At 45.3% G+C, this 26,940-nt stretch overlaps 1 protein-coding gene across 2 annotated transcripts in view; it reads right to left on the minus strand.

Annotated features, from left to right (window-relative positions):
• Positions 1-26,940, minus strand: part of CTBP2 (C-terminal binding protein 2) — a 157,219-nt gene that overhangs the window by 74,496 nt on the left and 55,783 nt on the right. Inside the window, exons 1-2 of one of the 2 annotated variants that reach the window (XM_064145293.1) lie at positions 10,291-11,058; positions 9,456-9,881 (exon numbers count right to left, since the gene is read on the minus strand). The exons of the other annotated variant lie outside the window; for it this stretch is intronic. The gene's annotated coding sequence lies outside the window, so the exon portion shown is untranslated. Of the gene's footprint in view, positions 1-9,455; positions 9,882-10,290; positions 11,059-26,940 lie in introns of those variants that run through there. 2 annotated transcript variants of the gene reach the window in all.

Genomic DNA, 26,940 nt, shown 5'->3' on the forward strand with positions numbered 1-26,940 from the left:
CTCCACAGGCTGTCAGCACCCTCAAAACGGTGAGGGCAGGACTCTTGCTACAAAAGTATTGTTCATTAGGCTGAACGCTTTGCCTAGTTATTAGTATGATTTTGCTGCCGCAGAGCGTTCGGCGATGTTTTGCATTAAGGCCCTCTCCGTGGGAATGCCTGGGTGACACCGTGGGTGGCAATATGCATTATTTCTCTAGGTGATTTGCTTTTTTTCTGCCCAGAAACCTAACGATCACAACGTTGCTTCTCCACTGCCTACCTGGTAAGAAAAGGCAGCAACACAGCAGGTTAAACGTGCTTCACGGAGAGCCAGCACTCCCACGTTAGCACCTGCTGATGGCAAATAAAAGAGCTCTTCTGCTTTTCACCGTACAGAGAAGGAGAATAACATGCTGTAGGAGTCTTGCACTGAAGAACTGGTAACAGTTCCGAGGAACTTGATAATACATGAGTGAACAAAATGTACCATAATGGCATACGAGCCTGCACATCTGCTGCTAAATAAAACATGCTACATAATGATGCAGACCACATCTTAAAACATTATGCAACAAGATATAGACTGTGCTAAAAATCACAAGGCTGCAAAGATGGCATGGAGGGTCTGATCCTGCATTCCCTTTAGCATTTGAATTTCATGGTATCTCACAATAGTTCTACTGCATGAAAGCTACTTGTTGACTTGGTAGAAGAAGAATTGGGATCATATATAACTCTATCCCCTTTAAAGGGAACAAAACCAGACATAGGTGTTGGTAACATTTTCCTTTCTCTCTATCTTAATGATGCAGAAAGCATGAGACAGGTTTTTGTTTGCACCTGGATTCTAATTAGAAGTTTCTTTAGGAATCGTGTTTCAGGTTACAAACTGCAATCCAGATTGAGTCCTCAGTAGTCAGAAAGATGTTGCCAAGACCTACTGAAATGATGACATTCAAGTTGCCTCAGTAGCCACAGGAGAAGAGAGAAATGACTGAGATAGCTGGGGATTTGTTCCTAGTTTGTTTTGCAACACTTTCCAGGGCTTTTGTGACTAGTTCTTGGCTTTGAGAAAAGAAGATCCAAGTGTGCTTCTTTGTCAGGTAGTAGCAACCCTCCACAGATCCTCTGTGAATTCTCAAGTTAAACTAGGAAATACCAGAACTGGCACTCCTTTTATTCCCAAAGCTAAAATACAAACAAGCAACCCAAACAGACAGCGAGAAAATTGCTTTAAAGAAAATAACTGTCATCTCTCTTTCTGCCATCAGAAGTGAAGCTGGTCGATGCTCTGCTTACCCTGCACTGACAGCCTTCAGGGGGCTTGGTGGTGGGCAGAACAATAACCAGGAGCTGAACCCAAATTACCCACTTAGCTTCGAGAGCACCTTATCCATCTGCTAATTAATCATGGGCCTCCTCCAGCCTTTCTTATCTTGTTTTTCTAAGTATCTGACGCTGATAACACGCACATTGATACTGCCACAGCACAAAACTGTCAGGGAAACCACCTTTAACTTTTCAGATAACACAAGAGGAAACGACACCTAAATAATCCCAGAGTCTCCAAAGGTCCCTGCCATAGTGAAGAATAAAATCTCATTCTGTCTTTTACCAGACTTTTAAAAATTGTTATTTAACAATCACAAAGACTTACAAAGAAGTGAGGTGAACCTTTGCTCTTTGCACATATGGATAACCAAAAGTTCTCCTATACTCAAGCTGTTATCTGTTTCTATAACCATATCAGCACAGTCAAACTAGAAACCTCAAGAAAAATGACTATTTGCAGGTTTATCAGACGAGTTATGCAGTTCTTTGGCCATTAGAGGGCATTTTATACTGCAGAGTGAAGCGCCGGCACACAGCTTGCGAACAGCATCACTAACTTCCATCTGGAGCTGCTGCAGAACAATTTCTGTCTACTCTCATTTAGTAATTGCCACTTTTCAACCTTTCCATATGTTGTATATAGATGAGCAAGCAGGAGCAAGGACAAGAGGAAAAGAAGATTAAATAGCTATGAAAAAGAGTCCTGGTTAAACAAATGCTTTGGTGTGGAGCTAGTGTTGCTTCCAAGGTTTGGTTTTGTTCAGTTCCTTCTTCCACCCTCCCTAATTCCAGCGCAGCAAATTTCACACTTTTTGCTCTGGCAAACAGCAGCTTATATTTTAAGGCAAAAAAAGCTGTAAATTGTGCCATGGCATCACTACATGTGTCTAGAGCTAGAGGACAGAGCTCATACATCTCCAGATCTGAACAAAGGCAAATCCAGCTTCCTCATTGCCAAGAGGTAGGACACAGCTACTTACCTTCAGATGTCTTCTTCTAGTTACTACTGCACTACCAAATGCAGATTTTAAACCGTTTGCAGCTTTTGCTGGCTAGGAAACCACACAAAGCCACCCACTTCCCTGCTTCAGTGGTTTTCCTCCCTCCATCTAAATGCAAATCAAATTAGGAAAGAGACAGATATCTCACTATACATCTCCAAATATACGTATGTTTGCAATCAGGGTAGCCAAACTTCCTGAGCATGAGCTGCATATCACAACCTTCATGTGGCCAAGAGCCACATCCTCTCAACCTTTGTGCTCTGCTCCCACCACGCATGCACCCCATGCCCCCCAGTAAAGCCTCATGTTTCTCCAATTGTCATGAGCCTGTTCTGCTGATCCACCAAGCCCACTTCCCTCATCAGTCTCCATCTGAAAGTGCAGGTCTGCCAGGGTTGGTGGCTGCACTTTTCACAGCTCACCACAGCACTCCTGCCTTGTGGGATTTGATTAAACATCTGTATGTAGCATATAACTCCACAATACTCACAAGTTACTCCCGGATTCCAGCCTAACTGAAAGTCCAAAGCAGCAAGTGCACCAACACCATGACTACCAAAAAAGACCCTGGATATCTGCCCTCTCCTTTGGGTCTCCAAGCCAAAGGACCAACACTAACACCAAGACCACCTGTCTTTGTGACTCTTGCAAGTCCTTGGCTCTATATCCCTCTGAAATAATAGAGGAAGCAACTAGTTGGGTGCATCCTTACAAGCAAACACATGGGAATACTCATGGAGTACAGAGCTTCCTCTGCTCCTAGCAGTTTGTCAGTGAAGGAACCCACTCTCACAGCAGCACCCACCTCATATGCTGTATTGTAACCAGGTGCTGCTGCATCAGCAGGTGGACATAAGACAAGAACCTGAGAGCAACTTCATCCCAGCCAGCACAGACCACCAACAGACTTACAAGACGTGCAGCTGAGCTATCTCCATGTCTAGAGTACTATCCTTCACTCATAGTTTCTAAGTCTTCCATAATTAGGATCATACAACTAAATCTTAACTGAAGACCCAAGTTGCTCCAGCAATGAGCAGCCACACAAGACTTTCTCTTTGGAGCCTTACTGTAACCAAACACTGTTGTAGGGCAATGGCTATGTATGGTGGAAAGTACCTTGCTGGCCTCAGCCCTGTTCCTCAGGAGACACATGCCCATATTTGAGGAAAGATCACAGTGGTGTAGACCAGCCCACACCTTCATGCCCCAGTTGAGGGCCAGAGGAGGAACTGTAAGCATTCTCTGGCACGAGGCTCTACCACTCACTCAGGATGGACCTAGCTCAACTGAAGTGCAGAGATGAAGCTCCTCATGCCTCAGCTGCACCATAGTCCAGCAGATAAGGAGACTCAGTTCCCCACTAGCACACTGAGCTCCTCTGCACAGAATAAACTTCCTGAGCCTCTCAGTATATCACAGATATCTCAACCCTTTTTTTTCTCCCATCAAATCTCCCAGAGCCTGTCTGGGCTGGGAACAGTGAAAAGGAGCAGTGATACTCTTCTATCACCAGGAAAGCTCTATTATAATTTGCCCTTATCTTAGTGCTTATATTTACAAGCCACTCTTACATAAAAAGTCCTCATCTGCATTGACTTATTTAGCAACATGAAATAGCCTGAAGCTACTCGTGTTGCTTAATGTAGGGCTTATTTTAATGTAGATGATGCTCTGTGTAAAGGAATATTTAAAGGGTTTGAAAACTGTGTTTTGTTTGCAACACTTATTACTATCACCAAAGAAAATATGTTCCAACAAGTCTCTGAAGGGGGAAACACATGTAATACCTTTAACAGCTCAGCTAATTCGTCTTCTGCTGCCCAGCTACTGCTGGCGAAATCTCAAACGGAAAGTCTAAGAATGGAAACGCAGAAAACCCCATTGCTTGTGATCTGAGACACAATCTCTTTCCATCGGAGTGAGTCCTGTTTGTTTTCAGCACACAGAAGCTTTACTCTACAAAAAAAAAAAAAAAAAAAAAAGAAAGAGTTCAAGAGTTCAAGGCTACGTCTCCATTCATGCGTACACCCACAATACAAACTGGTTTCTCCATCCTCCATCCTGTGCTGAAGGCATTCCTCTCCCCACCACCTACCTACAAAAGAGCCTTGTCTGAGGGAAATGAGGAATGACGGAAAGAGCAGGATGCCAAGAATGGTGGAGAGGAAAAGAGCCCGGCCAGGTGTTGGGGCATCAAGGACCAAGGAAGGCTTGGATCAAGAAATGCGTCAGGGAGGAAGAAGAAGAGTGGATTTTGGACCAAGAAATGTGTCAGCGAGGAAGATGAAGGGAGGGTTTAGGAGTAAGGAAGTGTTTGTGGAGCCCCAGGAGAGCCTCCTGCCCCTCAGGTTCGCCTCATGCAAAACCCACGCTGCAGACAATGCTGAGTTCGACAGGGTCAGGCACAAGTGCAGGCAGAATGGAAATATGGGAAAGTTTCTGTGAAGTCCCATGGGAAGGAGCTGGCTGGGACATGGAGCAGCTCTGGGACACCTCGACAGTGACGTGCTGCCTCTTCCTCACCCCTCCTGTCCTCCACCCTCATCTCTCCTTCCACTCCTCACCTTCACTGCTCACACAGTTTACAAGGAGAGGGAAGGAGACAAGTGAGTGGAGAGAGAGGTTTAGATAACAGTAATAAATAAGATGAAATAATTCACCTGCCGCTAACCTTTTGTGGTAAGTCAGAGTATCCTCTGCAATCACCACGGGTTTGCGTAATCTACACATCTTTCTTCTCTGCTTTGCCAGAGCACTGTAGCAAGGCTATTTGGTATTTAACAACACTCAGGTTATTGACCTAAATTTATACAGGCTCATCTGGAGCCATAACAGTCCATTGTGTGCCGAAGCCTGCTCAGGACGCCTTAATACACAGATTATTGATGCAATGAACTGTGACGGCTCCTATAGAGCTGTTATGGTTTATTGTCGCAACACCTACTCGGGGTCCCTTTAATGCACAGATCGGTGGCACAATAGACAGAAAGAGCCGCTACTTGGGGATGCATTATCCCACGGATCACTGACACGATAGACTGCAATGGCTCCAGTCTCCTGCCTTAATGCAGGGAGGAGGCAAGCGCACCAAATATTCTGGTTCCCAAATCCTGGGAAGCGGTGTGTGGGGGGATGGCTGAGAGGTGCCAGGCTCGGTGGGATGGGCACACTCTTCTCCTAGTCACTCAAACTGCCCAGCTCTGAGAAATGACATTTGCAGAAAGCAATTTGCTACTGAAAACAAGGATTTATAATGAAAGCCCCGGTGGTACCGAACTTTTAGCAGCAACAGCCACAGGCCTGCATTATAGATCAAGGCTAAAATCCTGAATGAGAAATACATGGAAGTTAGCCAGAAAAATTCAGTGTCCAATTTTCAGCATTAAAATACAAACAACAAACAAACAAAAGGAAAAGGTTTCTATTCCAAGAGAACACAGGGAAAGTGAGAGGAGCAGGAAAGTGCACAAATATCTACTTTTCTCCCTTTCCTTTCCTCTTGAAGAACAAAAATAATCTTAACAGGCTGAGAGCTAAGTGTGGTTTAATGCAAGCCCCTTGTGTGGGGAGACCTCAGGCAGAGGAGAGGGAGATTAAAACACTAACACTAACCAAGTGCTCGTATCCTCCTCATAAACACCAGCGACCAGTTCAAAAGGCTGCAGCTGGCTTTCCACTATCGTGTACATCTTCCCCACCACTTACCAGGAGCTTTTTTTAACATCGGTGACACTTCACATTCAAAACTGCAGTTAAAAATAGACTCTCAGTCCTCCTGGTTTAACCCTGCAAATTCCCTCTCCTCTTTCCCTCCTCCCCACATGCCCATTTCTGCTCCTCTTGTCCCACCAGCAGCCGTGGGGTTTTGCCCAGCTGCAAGAGCAGTATCCCCCCACTGCTGCTTCAGGACCTCATCCAACTCTTGGAGCATCCCTTTCATTTTTTCCCCAAGCTGGCAGCAGGCTTTATTTGCAGGAATGAAAGCAATGGGTCTATTGTAAATTTCAACTTCCCTTCCCACTTGCTTTTGCAGATGACAAGAGTCTAAGGCTTTGAAAAAAAAAGCTCCCAACACTAATATTTTCTTTATGGCCTTAAACCCTGCAATCAGCAGCTCAACTGGGAGCATAGAGAAAGAAATTTCTTTGTAATCCCGTTGCTTCTTAAATGCTGAACCTTGAAAACCTCCTCAGGAAATGGGCCTGGTGAACGGCTGCTGCTACTACACTGAGCTCTGCACGAGAGGGACTCGAAAATCAATATCCTTCGCCCAACTTATCAAATTTACTGAGGACATTTATACAGCGTAATTAAATAGAAAAGAGATACAAATACAGAAGAGTATTTGCACAGCACTGCATAGCAATTGCATTATCTCTGGAACAGAGGACACTTTTGACAAAAAGGAGGGAAAACACCATAGATCAATCAAAGAAACCACAAGGAGCACAGGGAAGGTCTCCACACCCTTTGCTCATGGGGAATGTTTAACACTTAAGACAGCCAGAAAATACACAACACCATGTATACCTAAGGCATTTCTGTAGGCCCCATTTGGTCAGCCAAAATGATGCCATCAGAATTACACTGCTCCAAAACACTCATCTGCCTCTCAGATTTGCACAGGATCTCTGTGCGAGTTGAGGCACTTCCTCCTCACTTGGCATGGAAGCAAAGCAGACACTATTATGTTGCTTTTCATCATATGAATGTACCAAGTAAAATCAATTTTGCCCAGTAATCCACTTGGTACATCGGTGATGCTTTTCACAACCGACAGCCATCTGAGCAGACTCGCGAGATAAAATCTTCTGTGGAAGGTTAAACCTGGGAAAGGCTGACTGCCAGCGCAGGGCAAATTAAAACATCGCGGAAAAGGCAAACGAGATTATCTGGCTATTTGTTAAACAATTCTTCTCACAAGGCTTGTGTTACAAGTGTGCTTTGTGAATGCTCCTTGCTTTTAGGTGGAGCCAAAGAAGCTGGCTCCTCATTCAATGTCCCTGTCAGTGGTAGATGTGACATCCCTCTTGCCATGGTGACCTTAAAATTCAGAATAGCTTGGTGAATAGTTGGATACATGCTCAAGTCCAGCTGCCGGCAAGCTAAAAGCCCAGCATGCCTACAGAAGGTGCCCAACTGCTGGCCTTCTTCAACTCCAGCCTTAAAGGTTTCATCTTTGTGGCTCCCTACAACAATTAGGCATTGCCTAATTACACTGTTGAATAAAAAACAATATACAAGACAAGTAGACTCCATCCCTCAGACAGGACTATTTGGGATGTAATCACAACCACCGTGCCTGGGAAGATGTTAGCAGGTAACTTGAAAGATGAACTGACAGAGGCCAACAAAGGATCACAGAATCACAGAGACATCCAGGTTGGAAAAGCCCCTCAGTTTCACCAGGTCCAGCCTATAACCCTACTCTACAAGATTCACCTTAACCCATATGCCTAAGCACCCCATCCAAACGACCCTTAAACACATCCAAGGTCAGTGGCTCAACCACCTCCCTGGGTAGCTCACTCCAGTGCCTGACCACTCTCTCCATGAAAAACTTTTTCCTAGTATCTAATCTAAACCTACCCAATTTCAGCTTGAGGCCATTCCTCCTTGTTTTGTCTCCAACTACCTGTGAGGAGAGACCAGCAGCAGCCTCTCCACAATGTCCCTTCAGGTAGTTGTAGACAGCAATGAAGTCTCCCCTCAGCCTCCTCTTCTTCAAACTAACCATCCCCAGCTCCCTCAGTCACTCCACATAATATTTATTCTCTAGGCCCTTCACCAGCTTCATTGCCCTCCTCTGGACCTGCTCCAGCATCCTCACATCTCTCTTGTATTGTGGAGCCCAAAACAGAACACAATACTCAAAGGGTGGCCTCACCAAAGCCGAGTACAAGGGGACAGTCGCCTCTCTACCCCTGCTTGCCACAGCATTTTTAATACAAGCCAGGATGCCACTAGCCTTCTTGGCCACCTGGGCACACTGCTGGCTCATATTCAGCTTCTGTCTATTACAGTCCCCAGGTCCCTTTCTGCCAGGCAGCTCTCCAGCCACACTGCCCCAAGCCTGTAGCATTGCTTGGGGTTGTTGTGAGCCAAGTGCAGGACCTGGCATTTGGCCTTGTTGAAACTCATCCCATTAATGCTGGCCCATTGGTCTAGCCTGTCCAAGGCCCTCTGAAGAGCCTCTCTACCCTCATTCAAATCAACACTGCCACCTAACTTGGTGTCATCTGCAAACTTACTGATGACACTCTCTATGCCTGAATCAAGGTTGTCAATAAAGATGTTAAAAAGAAGTGGTCCCAACACAGATTCCTGAGGAACACCACTAGTGACCTGCTGCTAACTGGATTTAACTTCACTGACCACCACTCTCTGGGGCCTCCTGTCCAGCCAGTGCTTTATGGAGGATTTGCATTGCTGGAGCAAAAGCACCATTCCCACCCACCTCAACAGCCCCAGAAACAGAACTGACCACTCAAGAACATCCATTGCTTCTTCCCTGCTTGCTGCTCACCCTGCTGCCAGATGCTGCGGGCAAAGGGGACATCTCAGCAAGCCACTTGGCAATATACTTACAGAGATGAGTATCAGGTTAAAGGCTTTTTTGTTGCCTCTCATGTGTCTTGATTTGTTAATGTGAATCACACTTCACACTATTTTGAGCAATCCTTCATTAAAAATTCCTGTGAGTCACTTTCTCTAAACTTGAAACTATGAAAATGGTAATGGTTGGGTAGTTCTCAGGACTTTAAGATTTGGCATACTTTTTAACTGAACAGGAAAAGGAGAGTAACCTGACCCACAGAAAGAGATCCCCCCCCCCTTATTTGTTCTGCACAGATCCACTGCTCTTGAACAGGTAGCACAACTCATGGAGCAAAACTGAACATCCCCCACTAAATACACATGGAGAATATCAAAAGAACAACTATAAAACAAACTATCTCTTTAAGGAAATCCCAAAAACTCAGTAACTGACAAACTAGGAATCTCTATCAATATATGATCATCTTGGTATATAAAGATAATTTAATGACCATCAAATTAACAGTGATCCCTTTATAAATGCCATAACTCAACAACAACAAAAAACAAAACAGAACCAGCTGATATTCATTACTACCTGCAGTGTCCCCCACACCTGAAACCAATTGAAAGTCAGCAACCCAGGAACACAAGTCGTGCACCATGCAACACAGCAAATAAACTGGCCTGCAAGCATCACAGCTGTGTCTTTTTATCCCAGGCATGGAGACACCTCACTCCGCTTGACGGCATCAGATGAGACACTACTGCAATGTCAGTTTTGAAGAAAGGCTCTTCATCAACAGGCAGTGGTCTCAAATTAATTCATGGCATGCACACCCAGACTGTCTCCACGTTTCTCTGCTCCATTACATCATTGCAGAGTTTGTTCCCATGGTCTCCATGCAGGACTGGAAGAAGAAAGCAGGCTCTGACCAGGAGAGGCAGCAGACAAACTTCTTTTATCTGGATGAACATCTCTGGTATTTGTGGGCACAAAAGTCATGCTCAAACTTGCACGTCCCTTGAACCAAAGCATATTAAAAGACACTGAGCAGCAAAGCTTCCTCACTCCCAGTCTCACCACCTCTGCTTCCCAAACTCCTTCGATTCCTTCACAGATCCCCCTACAGCATCATCCGTACCAGCAGACTTAAGAGATGCTGTAGGGAAGACTGGCAAGAAAGGAACACCAGGTGATCTCCAAGCAGAGCAGCCTGGGATGGAGCTGAGATCACTTTGCCTCCCTTGTGCATGACCTCTTGGTCCCCAAGGAGCAGCAGAGAAGGAAGCACCAGCAGGTGCCAGGATGGCTTCAGCACTAAGCTCTGAAGAGAAACCATACTGATGAAAGCCATTTACTTTTTGAGCTGGTAGGTGACTCCTTTCATTCTGCTCAACCAGCACAAACAGGGTAAGTGCAACAGACTTACTGCTCCAGCCATGGGGTTGCAAAGTCCAACTTATTCAAGGACTGCTAGGGAAAATATTATAAAGGCAAACTCATTTCCCCCTGGCTGCCTCATAGAGCCCATCGGAGGAAACATCTGCCATCCTCCACAGAGGACAAAAACGAGGAGGAAGTGGTTGGTCCATCCAGAGAAAAGAAAGTCAAGCACATTAAAGGCACATGGGTCCTGACCGAGGCGGGAGACCCACTTCTACAGGCAGGTCTCAGCAAAACAGGTTAAAAAAGCAGTTTTATTGCCTGCTGAGTATGAAAACGACAGCAGCCCACTTGATGAGGTCAGGGACTGAAGTGGCCTACGGTACTTGTAAGGGAAAACATCTGTTCGTGTTAAAAGGTCAGCAGGAAACGAATGCTATTCACTTTGTCCTTATTGGTTAGGCCACCGCTCCTCGAAAGAGAACCACACATGGCTTAACTTAGCAGCTCTTACTAAGCAACAAAAGCCCCACGGCAGTCGTCCCGCTGGCTGCCCACCTTTAAGGCCTCTTGGTGTACCCAGGAATGCCCAGAGTGATCCCTGCGAAAGGGCTGACGGTGACCTTCCCCCGGGGACCCCCTCACCAGCTCTGTGCCTCCTCTGCAGGCCACCGCCCCACACGCTCCACGGGAGGGGGGCAAGCTCCTTGAGGCGGCCTCCTCAGGAACAAGCCGCTGAAATAAATCCGTCACCATAAAAGCGCAAAAACAAGGAGTTTCTCCTGAAAAACAGGAAGCGTTAGGTACAGGGCAGCTGAAAATAGCACCTGCGCCGCTTGTTGACAAAACACAAGTCCCGAGGGGGCACGCCTCTTCATGGCGGGGGATGTGCGTTTGCGGACCGCCAGGCTCGCCTGCCCCGGCAGCAGAGCGGCACCGCTCCCCGCCGCCAGCCCCGCCGGGCCCGGGGCTCGGTGGCAGCCGGCCGGGCCGCGCTTCCTGTCCGCGGCACGGGGCTCCCGCGGGAAACCCGGACACAGCGCGCCCCAACCGCGCTGCTTCCCACCGCTGGAGGGGATAGCGCAGGCTGGCACCGCCTCGAGGAAACTCGGGCTGGTTTTAAGTGCATGGCAAAGCGGTTTCCAACTTCCCTCCCCGGCTCCTCGCACATAGAAACGAGGCATGAGCCAATGCCGCCTCAGGACTGCCTTAACACGAGAAGGCTCTGGTGCAGAGCACTTCATGTGAATAAAAGGTTCGCAGCCAACAAATTACAGGACGGCAGAGCAGCTGAGGGGGAAAACATCATGCTTCACCTTACTATCGAGATTAACTCCCCAGTTTGGGCTCTGTCTCTCCTTCCCCACAACGTACTCTGCCCTCCTGACTGAACCCTCAGAAGTGGAAACCAGCAGCTTTTTTGGGGTTTAATTAAAAAAAAACAACATAAAAACAAGAACAAGACTGCCAGATGATCGCATGCAGACTGAAGCGACCGCACTGAAAAGCAGGTAGAGATACCATCTCCTTCCACAAGCCTCGGTCTGTAAGCCTGCCCACAAGTCCTGCCTGCCTCCTCCTTCCACCACAGCAGACGCGAAGGGGCCCCTATCATGAGTAGCTAATTATTGGACCACATTAAATTATTTCTCACGTTAAAATGTGTGGGTTTTCCCCGGGCCGGACAACGTGCCCTTGGCAGCGGCGCTGCACATGCACTCGAGCGGCAGCAGCGGTCTAGCTCTATGCGCGATGAGGCCAGCATGTGGATCTTATTGCTCCTAAGCACTCCTGTTTGATTTCCCGCACCACCAACTGGTGAGAAGTTTTCAAGTCTAAATACAGAAGAATTAGATCACTCTTTGGGGTGGTCGCATCTGGGCTTGGAAAACCAGATGGAGCGCGGTTTTTTTCCAAGCCCTTTGTAATTGAACCCGCACACAAAGTTGCTAGGAAGCAGGAAAATACAATCGCCGCTTCGGGGCAGCCTGCAGTGGAGTTGGTGCCGCGTCTGCCAACGCTCGTAGACACCATCTTAAGTGCTAGCAGGGAAGAATGGTCTCACGGGTTGGGATTTATAACCTCTCACTGGGAATGCGGACCTCATTGGAAGTGTGCAGGACCTGTGACTTCCAAACACAACCACCTGCCCCCATGATCTTCTCACAGTGCCACCCACGGAACCGGCGAGGCAGATGATTTCTTTGATTCAACTGAAAATTCACAGCTCATGAGGAGGTTGTGAAACTGGAGACAGGAGGAGAAAGCAATGAGGAAGCTTCAGCATTTCAAAACTCAGAGAACCAACCAGATACAAAGATGGCCACCATGAGTTCTAGCGTGTCTTGCAGGCTGGATGAAGCCTGTGAAGAGATAAGCTGTCTCTGGAGCATCCAGCCATCATCACCACAGTCAGCTACAGCAGGTGTTGAAGGGGTTTGCTTCTGGCAAGGCTGTATTGTGGAGCTCTGGGAAAGCCTTGTATCTCCAACTGTCCACCGTGGCTCTGCGTGCAGCATGAGATGAATCCACAGCTTGTTCCCTGCATGGGAACCAAGCTATGAATGCTTTCCTTCCTGGGGACCAGGAGTGTGCATCTGATAGAGCATGGGATGGTCACAAGTCTTAATCAAAGCATGCTTTGTAGACTGAGGAGAGTAAAGGATGAAGTGGTTTTAATCAAAGTTTGGCCAGCAGCACTACATACACACACAGGCACATGGCCTAACAGAACAAGTACATCTCTATCTCTGCAGCTGCCTGGGACCTGTCTGTGCATACATATCTCTACTGCATCTAACATGATGAACAATGCCTTGCATTGCTCCACCATTCTCAACAAGGTGGAGGCAAACAGATGAAGAAGCCCATTCAAATTTTCTGATGCAGCCAGCATTTCATTTTAGTCATCTACTCTGTATCAGCATGGCAGTGTCTTGCTTGGCTTGCTGGAGTGATGGCTGCAGGAATGTGGAAGCCCACAGCTGTGCTGGAGAGCAGAGCCTGCTGCTTGTTAGTCCTCAGAGCCTGTACTCTGCATGAGGGCAGGAGGCTGGTGGTCCAGAAGCTGCTCTAAATACTTGTGTCAGAAATACTTGCCTAGAGCCAAACGGTAATGGCATGGTCTGCTCCAAAACAGCACAGGCTTTGCCAGGGAACAGCTGCTTTGGAGACAGAAGAGGCATCTATTTTCCCTGGTGCCTAACCACGGACTAGGTTTAAAAAACCTGTGGATTTTAAGACCTTCTTATCAGCACCTAACACAGAGCACAGCTCCCCAAGATGCAGGAAGCATACCAAAACCCTGCTTTCCCTTCCTGACTTATTTTTCTCCCACTCCTTGGAAATTAGAACATGCAACAGTAAAGCCACAAGTTGAAGTAAAATAACAAGATGAAGAGAAATTTCCCCACCAAGTACTGAGTTTGTAACTGGAGGAGCACTAGCAACTGGCAGCTACCAGTGAAGCATCCCTTGGGCACAGATGATGAGGGGGGGCTGTGCCTGCTCCTCTGACCAAAAGCACAGCATTTTGGAAATTAATTAGCTAATTCAAGCCTAAGTAGAACACCTTTAAATATTTTTGTGTCATTTTTAAGAAGGAAGTGACAAGTAGAAAAACAAATAAACATCCAGAGTCAGCACTTCATGACTTAAAAGAATACATAAATGACTCATTCCTATGAACATGGCCTGCATGTAAACATCTACCTCAAAAATAACATTCTATGCAAAGCTGAATCAAAAGAGCAGAGAGGATGGTAAGGAGATCAGAGAAGTTACTGGTAAAAAGCAGAGGCAACAGGTGGTGAAGGAGCTATCAGAGAAGGTCCTCTAGAGAAATTGCCCTTGAAAAGCATGTGCAAGCACCTGGGCCTGCTGCTTTATCAGTTTTTGTTTTCCAGAAAGCCCAGAGGTTCTGTGCACAAAACCACAGTAATTCTGCTGTAGGGTTTTCTCTTTGCAGACTGAGAGCTGTGGGCATTTTGGGTTGCTGTTTGAGGAGTAGTCTGGTTTTCAAAAGTTTCTGCTTTGTAGGCATTTTAATCCTAGAAAAATGAAGAGAGTTTTTCTCCTTTGAAGCACTAAAGCTGACGCCTTTGGTTCTGTATTTTCACATACAGTTCTACACTGGTTAGGCTTTTAGCTCAAGCCAATTTCAGCCACACCAGCCTTCCTTTCCACATCCACATTTCTGCTGCCTAAATAATACCTGTGTGTGTAACGCAAGCTACATAGCTACACAAGACTAACTTCTCCAACTGCAGCTACAAATGAACTCCTATATGGATCTGGAGTGTCTGGAGCCACTGGGATTTTTTTGGAAGTAACATGATGGAGTATCTGGGGGACTACACAGTGAGTTTTAAACAGGCAATTTGAAATTTCTGGTTGGTAGCTCACCAAGGTTCAAGAGCTGGCCATCACACAACATGTTTCACAATGAATTTGGACTGTTTTTCTAACCCAGCTGTCTTGTTTAAAAACCAATACAACCCTCCAAGGTATACAAATAATTAATTTCAACCCAAGCTCTAAAGCAGCAGTTCCCAAACTTCCTCTTCTGGCTACAACCTCATTTAACAGACCAGTAATTCCACACAACCCCAAACAGCAAAATAAGTATTGGGCAAAATGAAATTTCTGTCAGGCTCATGACCTCTTTCAGAACTTCCCCAAACTGCATTTTGGGGATGTCACCTCACTCTGTGAACCAACACAGCTGTAACACAAATCATGCTCAAAACACAGACCTACCTATAGACACCAGTCACCAGTGCTCATAGAATCAATCAGATCAGAGGATACCTCCAAGATCATCCAGTCCAACCTATCACCCAGCCCTGTCCACTCAACTAGACCATGGCACTAAGTGCCTCATCCAGTCTTTTGAACACCTCCAGAGATGGTGACTCTACCACCTCCCTCAGCAGCCCATTCCAACAGCAAATCACTCTTTCTGTGAAGAACTTCCTCCTAACATCCAGCCTATACCTCCCCCAGTGCCCCCAAGGTCATAGAATCATAGAATTGTCAGGGCTGGAAGGAACCTCAAGGATCATTTAGTTTCAACCCCCCTGCCATGGGTGGGGACACCTCACACTAGGTCATCCATGGGAGTCCAACACCTGAAATACAAAGGGTCAGGAGCTATGTGAACCATCCTTGCTCATCCTTCATGGTCCTGGGCTTACCTTACAGACCTCTATGCTGATACGTCAGAAGAAAACTGTGGTGGTTTGAGGCTAACAGGAATATTTTAATGAGAAAAAATATATTATAGGCTGTGAAAATAAAACAATGGTGATGTCTGCTTCACTCACAGGCTTGCTGAGATGTATAAAAACAAGGACACAATCATAGATAAGACAGTGAATCTCTATCTGTTGGAGACAGTGTCTGTGTCTTCTCCCTGGCTGCCTTCTAACTCCCCTTGCCGATCCTCCAAACTCACCTTGCACTTAAGGCAGACTCTGGGATAAGGCAGAGGGGTGGAAAGAAGGTGGAAGGGTGGTTTGGAGCCCCTCCTGGGGACTCTGATTTCTGGGAGGGGTACTGTGTTTCTGTATTACTTTTCACTTGTATATTCCTGTATATAGCTGTAAATATTTGTAACATCTTGTAAATACCTGCTTGTCTGTTGTGCTAAGCTGTGAATATAAAGCTTCATTCCTTAACTTCCAGCTGGCTGAGTCTAGTCTGGATGATTTCCTAAGAGGGAGGGGGTGGGTAACTCCCAAACCGTCACGAAAACCCTCATTTACCTGAGGGGTTCAACGACGCTCGTGGGGTCTTGCCCCAACAACACCTAAGCCCACTCTGCAGCCCAGCTCTCTTCACAAACAGCAAAAACCAAAATGTGGATATTACTTAATAGCACATCATAAATAAATCTCCTTCAAATTACCTCCCTTGGTATTTTTTATTGCTACAAGACAAATTTTAGCTTTAGGGGAATTATGCTGCTCTTTGTACACTGCCAGGGATGCAGTCACTGTAACAGGCATACATTATGAAGCAAAATCACCTGCTACTACTATGTAAATCTGGTAGCAGGAGCTAACATTAGAATTAAGGCATTTTCAGTTCCCAGATCAGATCCTACACAATTATAGGCTTGCGGTCAGCTACACAAATGGAACCTTTCTATGCTGGGTATCAGAGACCAGAAAGAGGAAAACAAACAATCAGCTTAATTTCAGAAACACTTATCTCCTGCTCTCTGGCTCCTAGTTCATGATTTTGGCATCATCCCCAAGAGCAGTGACTTACACAACAAAAAAGGCAACCGGCAAGTTCATGCCGAAGAGAAGGGGTAAAACGAGACAGATCCTGAGGAGAGATGCTTTTTTTGCCATCTGCTGCCCTTCTGACATGTATTTTAAAAGGTAAGAAACACCCAACTGGAAGGCTGGATTGTGAGCTGGAACAACATAGCCATAATGCCTGCAAAGAGATATCCTCCTTCACACTTCCCAGGTCTGCAACCTGCATGTCAAACACTGGGATATTCCTGTAGATGGGCAGAAAACCAAGGGTAAACCCCCAGTCCTTTGGCTCCCTATTGCCATTAAAATTAATTGCCACATAAAACTGCTGATTCCTACCAAATGAGGCTGTACAATTTATCAACTCAAGGAGAGAGCAAACTCACCGGTGGTTTAAATACGTTACCTGAGCTATTACTAAGTTTGGCACCAGTGACAGTTTTATGGATAATGTAGGTTTTGTAAATTCATTAGTACAGGACTAACTTTGAAAGTAAATAAAGACATTAAACAAACGTCTCAACACTGTATTTACATGCAGAATAGATTTCCCTTTCCTTTCCAAAGCCACGCTGGGATGCTTGGAGGAAAAATATGAAAGCAGATCTGCTGTAACACTTGGTGAAGGGAAAACGTGGCTGTTTGTTAGCATCCGAATCAGCAAAGGCTGAGCTCAAACCTGTATTTCTTCCCTGCTGCTGACCTCATGTGTGAGCAGGTCACTCAATATGCTCTTCATTCAGCATCCCCAGGCTCTTAAATTGTTGAAGCATCATTTCTATACCACAAAAGGAGACTGGACCTGCTCCAGAGCCCTCCACAGTCCATGGCATCTTTCCATTGATTTCAGTAGGCTTTAAATCAACAGCATTGCATTGCTTAATTAAAGGGACACTGTTAACTGGAATCTACTCCATTTCAAACAGAGCTAAAACCGGTTTCAGGCCTTATGCCTGAGTGAATCCCTCTTTCCTCGTACCATTGATTTTATGTTTTCCCTCCCAACTGATACAACAATGACTTGCCAAGCTGATCCAGGACCTAAACATATATCAGAAAGAAAAATTGCATCTCTATAACTTGCTGTCAAGCCAAGGAAACACTGAAAAAAAAAAAAAGGAGGAAAACCATTTTTGTTTCTTACAATTTTAAATAGACATTAAAAAACAGTACTTCAGAAGGAAGTAGAAACTTTAAGCTGCTACTGCTCCTTCTAGGAGAAATTTTATGATGGAAGTTGCCTTAACCTATATTTGCTGGAAGAAATTACTTAACATGACTTAAAAAAAAAAAAGTAGATTGTGGGAAAATAAAGCTGAGTTTCTCCACTTTTCCATTCTGTTTACTCTGTGTATTTATCACCAGCATGTGTACAAGCAGTCTCACTCTTTCCCCTGTGCAGGCAGTGAGTTAGTCACACTTTCCCCTGTTGTGTAGCTCCTTTACTCAGCAGCAGGGAAGTGATAAAGATGAAAAAAAAACTAAACAAAAACAGGAAAAAGCAATTGTAAAAAGTGCAGAAATTAGCAGGAGGTCCTTGTAGGCAAATGTAACATTCAAATCGATTTCACTTGCTTTAATTTAGGAGACTGCAATTGGAAAAGGAGCTCCATTGCCTTTCCACACTACCTGTCTTCCAGAGGACATGTAAGTGGGGTATAGGAAAGGGAGGACAAGCAGAGAGGAGAGCCAGCATATGGATGTTGGAGGAGAGCTATAGGAGCCCTTGAGTGTAGAATCACAGAATAACTTAGACTGGAAAAGACCTTCAAGATCACCGAGACCAACCATTTATGCAGCACTGCCAGGCCACCACTAAACCATTTCCCTCAGCACCTCATCTACACGTGGTTTAAACCCCTTCACAGATGGTGACTCCATCACTTCCCTGGACACCCTATTCCAGGGCTTCATGAGCCCTTTAGTGAAGGGCTTCTTTAGTGAAGAAATGTTTCTTAAAGTCCAACCTAAACATTCCATGGGACAATTTGAGGCCATTTCCTCTTGTCCTACTTGTCTTTCTTACATCAAGAAATTTGAGAATGACATCACAATACGCCTGTACCATCCTCCTGCCCCTTGACTCAAAACTTGAAAGCATCCTCCTGGCTACAGTGAGGGCAAGAATCAGGCTTAACTAATCATGGAATGGTATCACATTTCTACATACAAACACGAGAATCAGACCCAAGGTACTCACAGGGCAGATCCCAGTCAGCTGGGGTTTGAGAATGGTTCAGCCTGTGCTCAGATACACCCTTCAAACACAAACAGTCCTTTCCTCCTCCTAGGAAAGCCCTAAATCACCAGTAACATGATCTAGAATAAAACACTTACACTACACTTGTACAAAAATGCTTCTCAAGATACTTTTTTCCTGCTCTGGTGTTACTCATCACACTCCAGGAGTATACTGCACTGACTGAATTTAGCCTGGCCAGGCACTTCCCTCAATGTTTAAAGAAGAAAACAGCCAACAAGAGGCTGAGCAACCTCATGTGAGCATTTCTGTCACTAACACAAATCTTTAATTCTCCAAGGATCGCCTCACATGCTGATGGGAAGCTCAGCATGGGATGAGATTTTTAATCTCATCTACTTTCAAAATAATTTTGTTGGCATTGATGGTGCTAAATGGTATCTATGGGAAAGAATTTAAAGTAGGAGCAAATGCATACATGTATGACCCAGACACATAAGTGTTTCTTACCATTAGTGTGAGCCGATAACAACGAAACCCAACAACCTCGGTGTTAACATTAGGTAGAGTTAACATTAGGTAGAATTACCTGGTTGCAAGAGCCAGCACACAGCTGTGTTTGTAAAAATTATTCTGACATACACAACATTGAGCCAAATTCTCAAAAGCAGCCTAGATTTAAAAATCTTTTGCTTGACTTTACTCCTACTCCCCCCAGAAAACAACCCCTAAAACCTCAGCTGCCTGTAAGCCCAGCTGTTTCCTGGCTTTTCTATGCAAATTGTTCTCCCTGGATTTTATTGTGTGCATGTATACGTCTCTTAAAACGCACTCAGGTTTGAATTAGGGGCCCTACTTCCATCAAAGGGAATTCTTGTAAAATAAGCTTCATTCTCACAGTATCTGACACGGAATTATTATGCCATAACTCACGGGTGTCCTGGTGGTTCTGTATTAAACACGTTTCTGAGAAAGTCCCAGAGGGAAGAGCACACGGAGGGACAGGAAGAGTCATTCAAATGCAAATCTGCAAAGCAAGGAATTTCACATCTCCTCGCCGCGTGTCTGGGTGAGGACATGCCTCTTGCCTTACTTCTGAGTTTTTATCTATCAGGATTAACTAACCACCGATTACATTACTGTTTAATTAGGCTTAATTAAAAGTTAGCTTAAAGCAGGGAACACTTTCTTTTCAATTCCAATCAAACCCATTTACTTAATTCTCAGTTTGATACTGGCATCTCCTCCAGCATGAGACATTTAAAACCATTACTGTATGACAGCAGGAAAACCAGAAAGCAGAAGATACTGGGGTAGCTGGTCAGGAAGCTCACGAACGATTGCCAGAAAGTGATGAGATTGCTGCTGCTGGTTTTCACGCATGTTCCCTCCCCAGATTCCCACTGGCTTTCTGGCTTCTTCGCATCGCATTGAAAACACACGCTCACACAGAGACAAACCCCCTCAAATGGTAAGAAGTAAATTTCCCCCCCTCCACTAAATTTGCTATCACATTATTTCAGCCAAATGCTGTACCATCCGCACCTCCGCTGGGTCCTGACCAACCTCCTATCCTCACTGACCTTTTGTTTGGAATTTGCTTGCATTCTGTTTCCCACAGAAGTATATGCATGTGCATAGTGAACACCCATAGAAACACTCTAAATCTAGTAAAAAAAGCCTAGTTGTTGAAGGTTCGTTAGAAAGACCAAAAGTTCTCTAACCAACTCCACCTATTCAGCTCACCTTACACAGCAGCGTGTGCTGTCTTCCACCCCTCATTTGGATAGCTGAGGCTGCACAAATGTCAGAATGCACAGCACGGTGGAATCGCAGAGTCACCTGTTTGGAAAAGACCTCAGGATCATTCAATTCAGTCATAACCTAACGTCTCCCTGTACACAACTTGGTCACTCACGTCCCCAGACACTTCATCCAAATGCCTTTTAAGCACTTCCCAGGCATGGTGACTCCACCACTTCCCAGGGCAGCCTGTTCCAATGTCTGATAACCATTTGGTGAAGACATTTTTTCTAATATTCAATCTAAACCTCCCCTGGTGCAGCCTGAGACCATTTTCTCTCATCATATCTTACCTGGGAGAAGCAGCTACCCCCCACCCTGCTGCAACCTATTTTCAGGTAGTTGCGGAGAGAGAAGGTCTCCTCTCACTCTTCTCCGTGCTGAACAACCTCAGCTCCATCAGCTGCTCCTCACAGGACTTGTGTTCAAAACCTCTCACCAGCCTCATTGTCCGGTATCATCAGTATGTAAATAGACTAATTCATCTTATTTATTGAATTCCAGCCTCAGGCCAAACTATTTTTAAGGTCAAATCAGACATTTGCTGCTACTGTGCCAGCCTGAGGAGTTGTCTTACATGGGTATTTTAGGCACAGACTTTCCAGTGCGTGACGCAAGCATTGTCCTCGACTGCAGAAACAACTTCATGTGGTATCCATGGACTTGCAAATGCATGGACACCATCAGAGAGCAGAGAGCTGCCCCATGCTGTTTAGTAACTAAATGATAGTCTGTGCTACTAAAATATTTATTATGCTCTACACAATACTGCAATTGAACTGATGTACTTCCTTCCCTATCCATCAGAGTCCACTGAAAGCCCTCTTTAACTTCTACTCGAGAAGTCTCAAATTACACATCTTTATTTTTCTTGCAGATTTTCCTACAGGATTGTGTATCTGCAAGGCACCACTTGGCAGTGATGATTGCAGCTTACCCAGAAATGCCAAGCTGTGGTTGCTTTTTTCTACCCATTGCCTCAATTTCTCTGGAAAGAGATCCCTGGCAGAGTCTCCAGATTCAATTTCCTAAATGCAAATATAAAGCCACAAAATACACTGAACAGAGCAAAAAGCCACATTGCACTTAGCTATCCAGTGCTGTATCAGTCTCCATGAAGCAGCAGGGGAGGAAAATAATAAAAGCCTTGTTTGTTGGAATTGCTTAATCCTACTGCCCAGCACAGACCACTGACACCCACCTCCCCTCTGCCATGCCACAGCCATATTCCTGCTTCAGTGCTCTCAGAAACAGCTCAATAAACTCAGAACCTGCTTGGAATGGCCGTAAGTCCTGCCACCACCAATAAGGCCAAGCAATAATGAGGTGGCACCAGTGTGAGTCTCAGTTTGGATCCCCATGAACTGGCATGGGGAATTCAGAGGGGTACTCATCAAAGTGCTTGCTGTCCTTCGAGTTAAGGACCTTTTGGAAAATCCAAGTAGCAGAGGGTTGACAGAGTTGCTGGGAGGTGAAGGAACATACCTTGCCCTCCCTTTGTGGGTATGTAGCTGTTGGCACCAAAACAGAGAGACCTGCAGGGGATGGAAGGAATTGAAATGCAAAAAGCAGGAAATAAAACTTAAAAAGTGTATTGTGAGCAAGTGATTGAAGGAAGTAGCAGAGCCCTCAACAAATTGGTTATTTGTCTGGTTAGCTGATGCAGAAGTGGAACAGGAAATTAATTCAATATGCTGCAGACTTACATTCCACTATTATTTGCTGGGTTTTTTCTTTCATATATATACTTATAAGCCAAAAAGAAAAAAAAAAAAAAACAACTCCTGGGCAAGCTAGCAATTGAAGTTTATGAGAGTCCAACTAAAAGGAGCTAATCATTATTAGAATTAGGCTAAAGCCAGGCTTGGAAGTGAAAGAATAGAGTGAGACCAGCTAAGGAGAGAAGACCCTCTCCAGAACCTATTTGTCTGCCAGCAGCTCTCGATTTGTGGAAAAACATCCCAAACCAATAGGCAATATCATTACACTCAAATAAGCCTTTATGAACAAGCTACCACTCTCTGTGCCTTACAGGATATGGCAGCTTGCCAGTAATTTCCCTTTAAATATGAAAATGGATATCAAATCCCACTTTCTAGATATAATAGTGGCAGATGAGATTGATGGCATCACTATGTGGCACAATGACTATTTAAAACACTTTTGGCTGCACTTAAAAAGCTCCAGTGACCTCCAGAGCGCTAGAAAACGTACATAGCATTAGAAGGAAATAAAATCAGCAATTCACAATGAAGAGCTAAAGCAATTCAGCATTTTTCCAAGAGGTAGGGACTGTGGTTAGCACGTCTGCAATGACACCGGCACACAGCCTTGTGTTTATAGAAGGAAGGAAGAAGCACTTCCAACTCCACAAACGAAATGTCTGCTGCTGAGACGGCACTAATGGTACTGGGGGTGCCAGGGAATTGAAGTGGAATGGAGATAGATTTCTAGTTATTAGAGAACTAAAGTTCTCCCAGGTCTTGTGAGGAATGTCACTCCCACACTACATGGCCACATCACAGGAGTGGGCAGTTAGAAAATGGCAAAGGCTGAGAAGAAAGACAAAAGGGAATGAAAGCTGGAGGAAGAAAATAGGAGGAGAAGTGAGAAGCTGAGATTAAAGCAGAAGGCAGAGTGGATGGAGTAAGAAAGGCCAACGACAGACAAAGCAGAGGAGGCACCCCCATCACACCTACTGCTGACTCACACATTTCGGGTTACTTTCATTATTTCTTTGTATTTCAGCAGCATCTAGCATCTGCCGCTGAGACCAGAGCCGTGTTGTGCCAAGCGTGAATCAAGACCTTTCTGCTCATGAGCTAAAAATCCAAACAGACAAAAGGAAAAACAGAGTGAGCGACCTCATCACAGCAACAAAACCCATCTGCTCTGCACCCACCCACCGTCCTGGTGATGTGGGGAGGACACAGAGCACAGCCATTTGTTTATTTTCTATAGCAAGAGCTGCTTCTTTCATTTAAAAGCTCTCAGGATTCATCTGCCTCTCAGTAAGTATGGGTCAGGTGTTGGTCTGCCAGGCTGCTGTATGAAATCAGTGGTACCTGTCCCCCAGAGCTCAGTTATTAATGTCCATAGAACAGGTCTTCTGTGAACCTGTAGAAAACTATGAGGAACCTACAAAACACTGCAAGAAACATACAGAAAACTGCAAGGAACGTGACTGAAGGGCATGGACCAAACTCTTAACAGGTGTAGCTACAGCTGTGGGGATGCAAGCAGATTCTGCCAAGCATCCAGATGTGTCACAGCACAGGTCCACGGCTGGCATTTAAGCTCATTTCACACTCATCAGGCCACAACAGTCATGGGGCTGAGGCTCCTGAGCTTACCCTTGAGTTGCCTTGTACCCTCTGGGCTCTGTAGTTCCAATTTACTCATGGCTATAAAAAGTCTAAAGAGCCTTCCTCTTGTGTTGCACCACGGAGCTCTGCAGACTTATTTTGCAAACAGAGCTCTAAATCATTAACAAAAAAAATTATGTTGATTATAGCATCTGCAATCATTATTTGGCCCATTACTTAAAAAGCTGGATGCAGTGAATCAGATGGGGAATAGCTGGTATCAAGAACATGAGATGACAGAAAATGAGTGCTGCCTGTGGTGGTTACACTTGGGCTCTGTGACTACTTTGTAATCAGACCACTACAAAAAGTCCTTCATCCCCAAGCACTTAAGAAAACCCCACCAGCTATCTTTAAGAGAATGAAAAGACTCTGATATTCTCTCCCAAGCCTTTTGTCTTTTCTCTCTATTTGTAACATGCAGAAACTCACATTTTTACATTTCCCCATCAGATTTCTTAGATAAATATTTTAACAAAATTAAAATACCACAACTTGGAATGGGGGTGACTTCTCTTTGCTTGCTTTCTTCCATGCTAGCTGTCAGCTCTGGAAGCTGTTCCTTCAAACATGCGGTAGAAATGTTGGTGATCTACACATCCTTTGCTTTCCCCTCCCATGGGCAGCTGTGGACACGCCGATGAATCCCACCACCACTTCAGTCTCCAGAAGAGGCATTTATAGCAGGACACCTTTTCCTTATGGCCATGTCATCTCCAACAGCATCAGAGTGCAAAGTCAGGATTGGAAGGCATCTTCCAAAGAGAACTGTGTCATGTTGCCCTTAGGACAGCCAAGCAGAACACTCTTGCTGCAGTTTTTCTTGCTGTCAGAACTGAGTACCCAGATGCTCACCCTCCATCCTGAAAAAATGCCTGCATCTCTCAGGCACTGGCAGAACTTTGATGTAAAGCCTATCTAGAGTGGCCATGTGCTGACGCAACTGTCAGGAGCTGCCACTCTCACTGGCAGGTGATGACACAGGCAGTTTGTCCCTGGCTTCTCACTGGATGACCACAGGCTAGTTGCTGCAACACACACAGGTGTGCTCTACCAAATCCAACAGAGTAATCCAGAGCTCCAGCAGAAAGATACCAAGTTTGCAGCTAAAATATTACAAAGGACTCACTCCCGCAAGGCAAACACCTGAGAGGAACCCAGGCTTCCATGGCTGAAGTGGACAACACCAACCAATTGTTTTAGGCCATGAAGGGTGAGAAACTTCTCTCTTCAGATGAAAATAAGCTTTATTTTAAATTCAACCTAAACATACAGATGCGGTGGCTATCTGGCACAGACCATCTCCCAGGCAGAGTGGGACATCTGGACTTGCCCTGCACTGGTCCTTGTAGCAGACATTTCTCACTTGCCTTCCCACCTCCATTATTTCTTCCTTTCAGAGTTCTCCTGAAGCCTCATGTCCTCACCGTGGCCACATTATCCCTTCCCTTCTGGCCTGATCAGGGGTTCTGTGCTGGCTCCTCTCCAACTCCACTTTCCAATGCAATCAATTCACTTAAGAGCCTGGCAAGCTAGTTTATTTTTTTTTCCACTAAGTCTGTTTTACACAGTTTCAAAGCAATAAGGGAAAAAAAAAGACCTTTTTTTATTTTTCCCATTATAAAGAGTAAAAAAAAAAAATCTTCAAGCTTTGCTTGCCCATAAACAATGCACTTTGGTGAAATAATGAATACAATACCTGGTAAAACAGGGCATAATGAAGGTACATGGAAAATACAGAAAATGAAGTTCAACTTCCTCACCTGCCTCTAGAGAAAGATGCCAAATGAGACGAAAGGAAGTAGAAAAGATGAACTTCTCTGACCTCTCTGAATTTTGATACACAATGAATTAAATCTCCTATTTCTCTTTCTAAACCTTTCACTTCAGCATGGAAAAAAAAAAAGGGAGAAAATGAACATAAGCGGAGCACATCACCAACTGCAAGCAGGGGGTGCACAGCTGAAGTCCTATGTACACTGTCAGCATGCAGTACTGGGTATACTGGTCATCACCAGTGCTGCAAGCCCAAAATAATGAACAAAATCCCAAACTCAGACCTTCCTTGCGCTAATTAGACTGTCTGACAGAAAATGACCACACCTTCTTGCAAGCACCATGCTCACAGAGACTCGTATCTGATGTACCATGGAGACAGGCCATGCGTACATGTGCCACAGGGTCCCTGAAGCAAGCTGGGCACCACGATCTGCAGCCCCGTGCCACTGGTCCCGAGCTGTGAGTCAGCATCCCCCGCAGCAGTGCTACTCTTCCTACTGCTGGGTTTTTTTTCCCTGCGGTTAGTTTATATGCTCCAGCTCATTAACATCTCCTAATACCAGAACTTGAGGCTAATTAGGCATGGCAATCCTGAGGAACATATTCTCCGTTCATCTTCCCGAAGCAGGATGCTCCTTGGCGGCCCAGCTGCAGCTCCACATGCTACCATGAGGGTATCACCCTGGAAATAAAAATACTCCAGGATCCCACACATTACACAGCAGGGATCCCGTACTTGTTAGTTGATGGCACCGTTTACAGGCTGTTTTGCTTGAAAATTGGAAGCAGCTCTGTCATCAAGGCAGATTCCTGCTCAGCGGCCTTAGGGAATTTCCCCAAGAGTTATCAATACACTCAGGCTCTCAGAATAAAAGCTACTGACTTGAAAACCAAGGGGCAAAGTGGTTAGAAAACTTAGGAGACTTACATGAAAAGCATTTGACAGAACAATGCTGGTGGGAATTTTCTCCCTGTGGCTACAAATGCACAGGAACCAACGAGCTGTGTGGTCAAAGACATTCCTGCACATGAACCTCCTAAGAGCAGGCTGTCCATCTACACATCACCTAAGTGCAACACTCAGTATGGCAACAGGTACCCAAGGAACACCAACAGACAAACAGCAGGGCCTATGACCAGCACCAACGCTTCTTTAAGCACAGGAGCTCATGAATCCTGGTTTCCCACATCTTCTGGATCACAGGGACACTGACCAACCTTTGCCCACTGGATACCTCATGTTGTAGGCATCTGCAGACATTTCTGCAGTTGTTTTCTTT

The sequence above is a fragment of the Pogoniulus pusillus genome, chromosome 6 (genome assembly GCF_015220805.1).
Source record: "Pogoniulus pusillus isolate bPogPus1 chromosome 6, bPogPus1.pri, whole genome shotgun sequence".
Classification (NCBI taxonomy): domain Eukaryota; kingdom Metazoa; phylum Chordata; class Aves; order Piciformes; family Lybiidae; genus Pogoniulus; species Pogoniulus pusillus.